Source organism: Chrysemys picta, chromosome 19, assembly GCF_011386835.1.
Source record: "Chrysemys picta bellii isolate R12L10 chromosome 19, ASM1138683v2, whole genome shotgun sequence".
In the NCBI taxonomy this organism is placed as follows: Eukaryota; Metazoa; Chordata; order Testudines; family Emydidae; genus Chrysemys; species Chrysemys picta.
Window position 1 is genome coordinate 12,966,923 of NC_088809.1, and position 12,010 is coordinate 12,978,932.

A 12,010-nucleotide genomic window follows, 5' to 3' on the forward strand; every position below is an offset into this window, starting at 1 on the left:
TTTGAAATGCAATGGGACTAGGACAGGGCCCGAAGTTTCTCTCTGGAAATACAGGTGCATGCACAAATATTGACTCTGCTTTGAGTTGTAGAGGAAAAAGTGGTGTTCCTGAACAATGAATGCGAGGTGCCCTCAGAAGTTATTGCATAACAGTTATTTTTGCCAAGCGCAAAGATGAGTTTTCTGCTACAGAACAAGGCCTACAATTTTACATTGGTTTTATAAAATGATCGCAATAGCCAAAAGTGTAAAAAACAAACAACAAAACCTCCTGCCTCTGCCACATGCTCATTATTCCTGTTATATTGCAGATCTGTTTGGATTTATCTAGTGAGGCAGCTGAGGCAATAACTCCGAAGTTTCAGCTGGGTGTGCAATGAAAATAATTGATGTGCACATTTCTTCGTGGTCCATAACAGTAACGGCGCTTACCAGTTTGTTTTAAGAGACAGTTGCAGAGAAATCTGGCAGGCCTAATCTTATATTGTCTTAACGCCCAAAACTCTAATTGATTTAAGTGGGAAACATGGGAGTGCAAAGAATGCAGAACCCCTTGAGAGGGGATGGAGCAGTCTGAGGATGCTTAATCTCTTTTCTCAAGGGGAAGTTCTGAGATTAGCGGGTTTCTCCCCTGAACTCAGACTGCCTCATTAACTGTCATGGGGGAAGATGGGGGACCTGTATCTGAATGTCTATCTTTCCTTAGTATAGTGTCAGCTTAGTATCTGTGTCTCCATTGGGGGAAACTATTTTCCACTTACAGGTTGATGAACTACTAGATCTTCCTCACCCTTAACGCGCTCTGATCCTATTTGCAATAGGGTACAGTCCTCCTTTTGGCTTCACTGTCATACGTATTCACCACTAGAGGTCACTGGAGAAAAGAAAAACATTATTTGTGTATGCAGTGTAGTTGTAGCTGTGGAGGTCCTCGGATGTATGAGAGACAAGGTGGGTGAGGTAATATCGTTTATTGGACCAACTTCTGTCGGTGAGAGAGACAAGCTTTCGAGCCACCTTGAGCTCTTCTCCAGACTTAAAGCTCGAAAGATTGTGTCTCTCACCGACAGAAGTTGGTCCAATAAAAGATTCTTTTTGGTAGCCTTCATTTGTGACATGACTCGAAACCACTAAAGGGAAAAAATAATTATTTTTGCAACCATTTTTATAGGAGATTAGATCTCAAGGTTTCACTGACTAATAAAATCTAGCAACAGCACAGGGACTGTGTAATGTAAAATAAAAATATGCATAGTCCATTGTCTAGTTTATGAACAAGCAAATGACCACACCAGTAAACTACAACCACTTCCTAACGTTTTGTGATCACTGCCCTGGTAGTGACCAAAGTCAGAATTTCCAGTATAATTGAGTGTTACAAATAGGCAACAAAAACTCACTGTTGCTTAACACTTGGCCTTTCTAGGATCTAAGAGGGAGTTTTCTGTCTCCACCTCTCATCCTTCCCTTATTTTGTCTGTGGAGCTGGAGTCTTTTATTATCCCAGAAGTGCAACTCCCCTTCCCCCTGCATACAATCTAGGGACTCTATCCTGCAACTAGCAACAAAGAGTCCTGTGGCACCTTAAAGACTAACAGATGTATTGGAGCATAAGCTTTCGTGGGGGAATGTCCACTTCGTCAGACGCATGTATTCACCCACAAAAGCTTCTGCTCCAATACATCTGTTAGTCTTTAAGGTGCCACAGGACTCTTTGTTGCTTTTTACAGATCCAAACTAACATGGCTACCCCTCTGATACTTATCCTGCAACTCTTACACTAGTAGATCCACTTGAGTTCAGGGAGGCTATTTGTAAGAGTAAATACTTCCAAAGCATCCTCAGGGCAGGTCTACACTTAAAATGCTGCAGCGCTTCAGTGAAGATGGTATGGGGGGCTTCTCCTGTCAGCATATTTAATCCACCTCTGGGGGAGACGGTAGCTATGTTGACAGGATAAGCTCTCCCTTCGACATAGCACTGTCTAGGTTGGTATAACTTGCATCACTCAAGGGTATGGATTTTTCATACCCTGTCGTGATGTAGTTATACTGATGTAAGTTTATAGTTGTAGACCTGGCCTCAGTGAGGGCAGGGGTAAGACTCTTGTATTTCCTCTAGCTATGCGTTGGCTCTGTGTGTTAATGTCTGAAAGTTGCATTTCATTCTCCTCTTAAAAATTGCTTGTCAAGGATAGATTTCTTAACTACAGCCATATCCTTCTATCAATTTTAATGTAAAACTCCAATTGACTTCAGTGGAGCTCCATACACAGAACAATGGCAGGGAATGACCATATAAATGCTGCATGCGAGAGGCTAAATAGGTGGATGTCTGTATCATTAGCTATGAGAATGAATGGCTTTGCCTCCGTGATGAATCTCCCGGGGAATATGCAGACTGACTTACTAACGGATTTGTGCAAATGCTTGAATTGTGGAATGATTCCATAGGTGCAGTCATTTATTGTAATAAAAATAAGCACCAAAGATGTGATATTAACATGCAGAAGAATCTGAAATGTGAAACTAATTCTTCATTATCGAGTGGTCTGATTTCCAAGATGGAAGGTACCATTGTTGGTTAAGTCCAAGGCATCCTTCTTTATAGAGTTGTCCTTGCTTTAGCTGCTGTGCATTAGTGCAATGAGAGCTTTTGTCTTTCAAATTAAGATTATTTTAAAAACCAAGTTACAGAATACTGAGTTGCACATGTTCAGTACTTAAATTCACAGGGCCTGATTCTGATCTCACACTGACTCTACTGAATGGGATATGAGAGACCAGAAAGGGGCCTAAAATCTATTTGTAGAATATGTTGTTGTATCTTAGCTTCTGATTTTTTTAAAATTTTTTTTTACAGTGCTGATCTATAAATATTTCAGGCTTTACTATATGATGTCAATCTCGTCCTTCCAATATTCCTGTGGCTTTGGGATGTACACTTGCACATTTCCTTTGTGCGTAGGAGGCAGTAAAAGATAATTTTTGAATATTTTTAGGACCTAATTTTGATCTCTTGTATGGCTGTGTAAGGATTGGTGGCAGAGATTTGAATGCCTGGGATGTCTAGTCATAAATCCTTGTTGTCTTGATTTTTATGCAATGGCAGCATGAGCGAGGTCATGACAGCAGCATCTTAGTAATGAATGTTTGTTCAGATCTCTGCAGTTAATCTTCATTTAATTTTGCTGAATGAAATTCCATCTCCCATTATATGACTTGCTGGGAAATCTAGACTAGATTTTTGTTTTATGTATTGCCTTTCACACACTGCAAGTTTCTTAGGATTATACAAAATAGGGCATTTGATATAGGCAGCAGATCTTTTCTCATAATGCAAGGAAAAGTGGACTTAAAAACCGATAAAAGGAAATACTTTTTTTACATGACAAAGAGCTAACTTGTGGAACTCTCTGCCAAATGCTAAAATGGAAGCCAAGTCCTTAATAGAATTCAAGGAAGGGATTAGATCTTCATATAGGGGTTCTCGACCTTTTTCTTTTTGAAGCCTCTCCAGTGTGCTATAAAAACTCCACGGCCCACCTGTGTCACAACAACTGGCTTTCTGCATATAAAAGCCAGGGCCAGCATTACGGGGTAGCAAGTAGGGCAGTTCCCCGGGGCCCCACGCCACAGGGGGCTCCGCAAAGCTAAGTTGCTCAGGCTTCTGCTTTAGCCCCAGGTGGTGGGACTTACAGTCCCTGGCTTCAGCCCCATGCACGAGCTTAAACTTTCTGCCCTGGGCCCCGGTGAGTCTAACACTGGTCCTTCTTGGTGGACTCCCTGAAACCTGCTTGTGGCCCCCCAGGGTGCCGGACCCTGCATGAGAGCCACTGAGAAAAATCCACAGTTTTATGAAACAGGATGAAATAAATTCCAAGGCATATTAAAAGTCTTCATGCTTCAGGACATAAGGCAACCATTACCTGATGGGTGGTTAGGAATAATTAGTCCATTTGGGAGGTTACTCCATAAGTGGTCCACCATGGGATTTCTTGCACCTTTCTCTGAAGCATCTGGTACTGGTAACTCAGAGACAGGATGCTAGATTAGATGTGATGCAGCCTGACCTAGCAATTCCTATGTTTTCTTGCCGTTAGCTATAATTTCCATTTTGTTGCTTTTCAAACAGAGAATTTGGTTTGGTTTTATTCCCCCAACCAGCTTTTGTTTAGCAGAGGAAGGTGTTGGCTTGTGATAGATTTAACAGCTACTTCTGTTTTTGATTGATAAAAATGTGGTGCACCTTCTCTGTCCTCTAAAGTAAACACATTTCTGGGGAGTTATCAGATAAATGTGAAATTTAATAGATGTATTTTTAGCCTTTAAAGCTGTGGTCATTAATCACAGGGATACTGTTTCTTAATGCAGTGTGTCTCTCACAGCTGGATGATTGTGATAAACTAGAAATACAGATCTGTCCTACCAAAAGGAATTGCTTTATTAACCTTCATATTTATAAACTACATTTATGAATAATAATAATAATAATCACCTAACTTTTTTGGATCTGTTGAGAGGTAATCACACATGCATATTTTTCTTTGTACCATCTTAATATTAATGTTCTTGTTTTGTTTTCCAAAACAAACAACTTTAATGTTGTGTGTGGACACAGTTGCAAAGTTTAAAATACAAGAGGGGGGTAAGAAAAGAAAAGGGATGGTTGGAAATGAGCCATGTGTTCAGGATTGAATTGAAGTGGGGGACTAGGAGTCAAGACTTTAGAATACTATTCCTGTTCTGCCACTGATTCACTGTGTGTCCTTGGAAGTGTCACTTGACCTCTCTTGGCTCATTTTGCCATCTTGTAAAACGGGGTGGATATTTACTCAACTCCCGTGGGGTTTATAAACCTCCATGTTCATACATTTATTTGAGATCCTTTAAAGTTTTATCATTGTGAAAGGCCAAATCTTACTGTCTTCCCTTAAACAAAACTCTGAGTGAAGTTGGTGGGAGCTTTCCTTGAGTAAGGACAACAGGTGCTGGTTCAAAATCTATGCAAGAAACATGGTGTCAGCAGTTGGTATCCAAGCTTAACTCAGTGAGCTTAGCGCTCTGAACTGTAAAGCTTCACAACTAACAACCAAGAGCATGTGCACAACTGGAGTAGGGTTGCCAGATGTCTGGCTTTTGACTGGAACGCCCGGTCTAAAAGGGACCCTGGTGGCTCCGGTCGGCAGTGCTGACCAGGCCATTAAAAGTCCAGGCAGCATCGCAGCAGGGGCCCAGGGCTAAGGCAGGCTCCCTGACTACCCTAGCTCCACATGGCTCCCAGAAGCGGCAGCCAGGTCCCTGTGGCCCCATGGCACATGGTGGGCCAGGGAGGCTCTGTGTGCTGCCCCGCCCGAGTACTGGCTCCGCAGCTCCTATTGGCTGGGAACTGCAACCAATGGGAGCTGTGGGGCAGCACCTGCAGGTGCAAGGGCAGTGCACGGAGCTACCTGGCCATGCCTCTGCCTAGGGGCTGCAGGGACTTGGCGGCCACTTCCTGGGAGCCACGGTAAGTGCCGCTGGGATCCCGCAGTCCCTCTCACACTGTCAAAGTGTTTGGCATAGTCCCTAAATGGCAGTTAACTCTGAAAGTTTGTCTTCTGTCTTGCCAAAGCGTGCTCCTTTTCTCTAAAGGTGGGGTTATTCTGAAATATGTTACCCATCAGGTCCTTTCTTCATTTTAAGGTGATGCACAGCTTTGCTTCCATCAGCAAATTGATTTTTGTTTTGAGCACTTCAGAATGTTGATGGACAGAAATCCCTCTCTGTCATTTGTGGCAATAGCACCTTGTGCTGCGACTGAGATGAGACTCTGTTGTGCGAGGTGTTATACTTTCTTGCTATGTGTATGTGTGTCTATCCTGAGTTTAAATACACAAGATGGACAAACGGTAGGAGAAAGGAAGTAGTATTAACTCAATTTTACAGATGTAAACCGGGCCTAAGCATGCTGTAAGGTGATGTATTAAACTGTACCTGTACCCAGAGGTTACTCCATACCAGTTTACAAAACATGCCTTGGAGTTTGTCTTGGTTCATAGTACAGCTAGGTCTTAGCCAGGGAAACAGTGTTAACCTGTTTCTGCCAATAACCTTATATAATTGTAACTCTAGGGGTGCTAATCTTGCTCTACTGATGAGCGCAGTGTTGGCCTGTTGTTTACACTTGCGACGTGTGTAGGCTAGGGAATGACCTGTGGTTGATCAAGGATACTGACCCATCTCAAGTGGGGTTGAAAATAGCTCGGCCTCTAGGCAAGGAGAAATTGGGCTTGACTTGATTTGGGGTGCAGGAGGGTGCTCTGGGCTGGGGTTGAGGGGTTCGAAGTGTGGGAGTGGGCTCTGGGGTGGGCGGTTGGGCTGGGGGTGAGTCCGACTAGGGGTGCGGGTTCTGGGGTGGGCCTGGGATCGAGTGGTTTGGAGGGCAGGAGGGGGATTAGGGCTGGGTCAGAGGGTTGGGACACGGGAGGGGGTCAGGAGTTCAGGCTCTGGGCAGCTCCCACCTCAAGCAGCTCCCAGAAGCAGTGGCATATCTGCCCTTTGGCTCCTACACGGAGGCGCGGCCAGGCAGCTCTGTACACTGCACTGTCCGCAGACACCGCCCCCGCAGCTCCCATTGGCCATGGTTCCTGGCCAATGGGAGCTGCAGAGCCGGCGCTTGGGGCAAGGGCAGCGCGTGGAGCCCCCTGTCTGCCCCTACAGGTAGGAACGGAAGTGGGAGATGCTGCTGCTTCCGGGACCCACGCAGAGCCTGCCTTAGCCCCGCTGCGCTGCTGACCAGCTGGTGTTCAGTGATTCAGCTGAGGTCTTAGTCTGAATTGGAACAGACCTATTAGCTCATCTAGTCCATATTCTTGCCAGGACAGTGTTATTTCCTGTGGTCAAGGCCCTTTATTTTTGTTTTGTTTAAAAATTCATGGGAATTTATCAGTGTTTATTACAATAATTAAAAAATGAGTGAAAAATCAGTGCAAAAAATTAACGTAAGTCTTTCTGGGTAAATATCAGGGTTAATATTGGGGGATGGGAGGACCAAAAGAAAGCAACAAATAGAGAAAAGTAAGAGTATTGGAAATAAGAGTAGTTTAATGCCGTGGTTTATTTAATTAACTTTACATTAATCATTGTTTAGTTTTGCCTACATTACATCAAGATAATTGAGTGTATCTTCCACTCAGTTGCCTTGCATTGACACTTAGATATTAGATTAACTTAACATAAACATAATAGACTGGATTTTCTTAACATAATCAGTATTTTTGTGTACTCGTGTGGTACAAAATTCGGGTAAAAAAAATCAGTAAAAACTGAAATCAAAGGGCCTTACTTATGGTGTATTTTTCTAAGACTGTATCCCTTCCAGTTTTACATGTTTGAGACAGTGGGGTTTTCAGCACTTCCCTTGGGAGGCTGATAATCCTGCTTAAATTTTCCCTTTTATTTTTAAAAGCAGCAAAGAGTCCTGTGGCACCTTATAGACTAACAGACGTATTGGAGCATGAGCTTTCGTGGGTGAATACCCACTTCCCTTTTATTTTTGTTCATTATTGCTAGTTCTGTCCCCTTAGATAACATTAAGCAACTCTGTCTCCTTGGTGTTTGCGTGCTTCAAATATTTGTAGACTATCCTTCATTAAAAAGGTTGGATCCATTTGACTAGAAAACCAGTCTTCCATAAGCCAGACCAACTTCTGAAGGTCCTTAGCATGTTTCTCCTGGGAGAATAAGTAATGGTCTGGACCATCTGTGAAACAGAGTTTTATCTTTTGGACATTATGGGTGACAGCTGCCATGCTGGAGTAGAGGATTGTATAGTGAGTTACATCAACAGATTTTCTTCAGCTGTGACCTACTGAGAACGAGAGCCATATTTAATGGGAGGTTAAAAAGACTTAAATTAACTGTGTGCGTAGTTTAAATTGAAATGGCTAATTTTATCCACAGAATGTGTTTTGAATATCTTGAATTCTACGTAACGAAGCCAAAAACGCAGCTGAGGAGTTTTGACAGTTTCAACTATAACCATCTGTGGAGGTGTTCTCCTCCATGTCTGCAGATATCGGCAGGACCCCAAATAAACACACGCTGCTGAAAGAATTTTACGTTTTGTGTGTGCTTTCCAGGCATATTTGTAAGAAATGCATATAAAGAAGCATTTGAAACTGTGAATTTGCAGATAATGAATGTTGCACTGCTTTCTATTCCTATCCTAACCAGGAATACAGAACCTTCTCTACTAAATTGGTCAACTGATCCCCTGTTCTGCCTTTTGTAATGGCTAATACTTGGTCGTTCAGAGGAAGGTGGATTTCTCTGCCTTGTTCCATAAAGTGCCTAGCTGATTGTGTTGTGCTGTACTTATAGGAATAAAGAGAAATACATTTCTTCCTGACCCAAGATTGAGGTCAGTTTGTGTCCGCAAGCATGAGGTGTAATTGTTCTTATTTAAGTCCCAATAAACTATAGTAGCAAACTCCTACAGGCTTCAGGATTTGGGCCGTAAGTAGCAAAAATCTGAATCCCCAAGTTTTCATTGTCCATGGACTTTTGCTGCCTGTGAATATAGAACAGAAGGATGGGTGTTTGGCTTGTTTTATTGGCAGCCACATTATTTCAAGGGCAAAGAAAAGCTGGCTGTAGCCTCTACTTGCTTGATTTGTTACAGAAAGACAATAAACTTGCCTTAGATTTACTTCAGTGCTTCTTGCTAAATCACCCTTGGAAGTTTGCTCTCTGTGCTAAGTTGTTTACTTTTGTTCTTTTCTTTCAAATCCTAAATAACAAACATGAAAGGTTTATTATTAAGCAAATGAATAAATACAACTCCTAGGGCAGCGAGTTGCTTTTCCCCTCAAGAAATGTCTTGGATTGAATACTTACCAAACACAAAACAAATTGGGTACTCAGCTAAGATTGGAACAAATGATTGGTGTCCTGTTTACACACTTTGAAATCAGCCTTGGAAAAAAGTGGTAGACAGTCTCTTAAAGGTAGGAAAAAATAAGAATTTATTTTTTGAGTTTAAATATACAGATTTCGATTATATTTTTTTAATTAAATAGACTCTTTATGCTTCAATACTTGGCTGAGATATTACAGTGAGTGTAGTATATAGAACAATAGATCTGCTAGGACACTTAATCATGCAAGATGACTTTTCTTGTATTCAAAGATTGGTTCTGTATATGATAATTTATTTGTACTGCACACTTATGTGAATGACTACATTTAATAAGGCAACACAGATACACATTGTGATCTCTACTCCATGTAAAAGGGAATGCTGCTGCATCAGTACATTCTGTCCTGCCCTCAGAGGGAGAACAAGAGGCAATGGGTTCAAACTACAGTAAAGCAGATTTAGATTAACTCTCAGGAAAAACTTCCTAACTGTCAGACCAGGAGGACAATGGAGCAAACTGCCTAGGGAAGACATGGAAGCTACTTCACTGGCCATTTTCAAAAAGAGGCTGGATAGCCATCTGTCTTGGATGGTTTAGACTCAACAAATCCTGCATCTTGGCACGGGTTAGCCCAGGTGACCCTTGTGATCCCTTCTAACCCTATGGTTCTATGATTCTATGCGGCACAAGAGCTGAAATTTACCTTGTTACTCACGTTGAGTAATGCTGCACTCTGATAAGTTAATGGGACTACTCTGAGTAAGGTACTGCCCACCTTGAGTTAAGGGGAGAGCAGAATCTAGCCCAGACTTAAATTATAGCTTTTAGAGAGAGGGCTGTTCAGTGTTCAATAGTTACGTAAAAGATGACTAACTTACCTTCTCCCTGCTTATGTATGAAGCTTTTTCAGTAACATCAATATTTTATTGTCCAAGTGTCTTGATGAGTGAAGATGGAGTCTTATATTGGACTTAGAAACCTATTTATATTGACAAGAGGGCTGTATGTAAGACATGTGAGGTAATTGTCCTGCTCTACTTGGCACTGGTGAGGCCTCAGCTGGAGTACAGTGTCTTTAGGAAAGATGTGGATAAATTGGAGAGAGTCCAGAAGAGAGCAACAAAAATGGGGAAAAGTTTTAGAAAACCTGATCTATAAGGAAGTGTTTAAAAAAAAATGGGTATGTTTAATCTTGAGAAAAGAAGACTGAGAAGGGACCTGCTAATAGACTTCAGATAAATTAAGGGTTGGTATAAAGAGGATGGTGATCAGTTGTTCTACATGTCCACTGAAGGTGGGAGAAGTAGTAATGGGCTTAATCTGCAGCACGGGGGATTTACGTTAGATATTAGGAAAAACTTTCAAACTATAAGGGTCGTTAAGCTCTGGAATAGACTTCCAAGGAAGGTTGTGGAATCCCCAATCACTGGAGGATTTTAAGAACAGGTTGGACAGACACCTATCAGGGATGGTCTAGGTTTACTTGGTTCTGCCTCAGTACAGGGGGCTGGACTTGATGACTTCTCAAGCTCTCTTCCAGCTCTATGTTTCTGTGATTTGTATTAGTGACTGGGTGCTTTATGTTGTGGACCTTTTAAGAAAGTTTAGATGCATTACACAGATGTTGGTAGAATTGTTGATGTAAAGCTGTACTTGTATTTTAGAACGGTTTTTGAACAAACTATGAATGTAAAGAAGCAAAAGTTGGATCAGATCTTACTAGTTTAGCAAGAGCCAGATTCTGTTCTGTTCTGATGGCTGATGCCTACTGCACAAGTAGTCCTATTGAAATCAACAGGTACTACTTCAATATGAACAGGTAAGGTACTACTCCAATATGAAGCGGGGGGTTAGAATCTTCTATCCCATAAGACTTCCCGGAAGCAATGGCAAACTGAATTCTTTGATGGTTCTGAGCTGGCTCTAAGTGTTTTCTGAAAACTTCTTGGAGTTCAAATGAAATACATATGTGTGTCTTGAGAACTGTTTGAGTTACTGAATCTCGTCAGGAAGACCATGTGGAGCTCAGGAAATTAAGAGCAATTGTTTGATTAGTATCTATGTTTCTTTAATAGGAAGTAGAAATAAGCCAAAACTGGAAAAAATTATTGGAACTTCCTGTGTGTGTGTGTGTGTGTGTGTGTGGATTTAAAATAGACCTAGATCAGGGGTGCTGATTAAAATGGACCTGGTTGTGAAACAACTTGATTTTTGGGAAATCAGAATGACTCCATTTTTAAACACCATTTGTCTGTAACGTATATATATTTTCTTTGAAATATTTAAGGACAAACGTACACCTTCCATCAAATATCAAAGTAATTATTTACACTTCCATGTGTGCTGTCCAGGCAACTATAAATGGCAATCTCAGAAGTGACACTCATACAGCAAGGGATTCACAGTTATGATGTACTCTTTTTTTTGGCCCTCTTAACTTTATACTAATTTGTGTTATTTCTTTATTCATGTCAAACTAGACTTCGGGGATTAGCCATATTTGTAGCATTGTATCTCTGGAGAGCCCAATACTCTTGTTATACTGTGGCTGATAATGGTGGCTCTCATCTTAGTTGGGTTCCGTTATGAGATTTAATAGCTTATTTCTAAACGATGCAAACCCAACCAACTGCATTGACAGTCCTGAACTGATGCAGCATCACAGCATGAAAGGACAAGTTATGTTTCTGGAGTGGGTGATGCTCCAGATAGACATAAAACAGAGGTCTGAAGCACTGGCCAGGAAAGGTCCTATGGTACTTAGTGTAAGAGTAGGAGAAACATTCCATGTCTCCAAGTCAGTAAATTGTCTGGCCTATCTAAAACCCTTCAGTGTTTTAAAACGGTTATGGGCATTCTTCACTGACCTGTGCTAAATAACTGTGCAGTGCTGAGCACTATTGGAACTACCCAAGAGGTGGCTGTAGTTTACTGGCAGGGAGAAGTGATCCCTGCACATATGGATCAGTTGTAAAGCACTTGGAGATGAAAGTCATTATGGCTGGGGATTTTCAAAGGAATTTATGGGAATTAGGTTCCCAAATCCCATTGACTTTCTATGGGATTTAGATGCCAAACTCCATTAGATTCCTTTGTAAATCCAGGTAG

The 12,010-nt window shown here is 41.7% G+C and overlaps 1 protein-coding gene across 9 annotated transcripts in view; it reads left to right on the top strand.

Annotated features, from left to right (window-relative positions):
- Positions 1 to 12,010, top strand: part of LOC101940317 (S-adenosyl-L-methionine-dependent tRNA 4-demethylwyosine synthase TYW1) — a 126,868-nt gene that overhangs the window by 9,881 nt on the left and 104,977 nt on the right. The gene's annotated exons all lie outside the window — the stretch shown is intronic.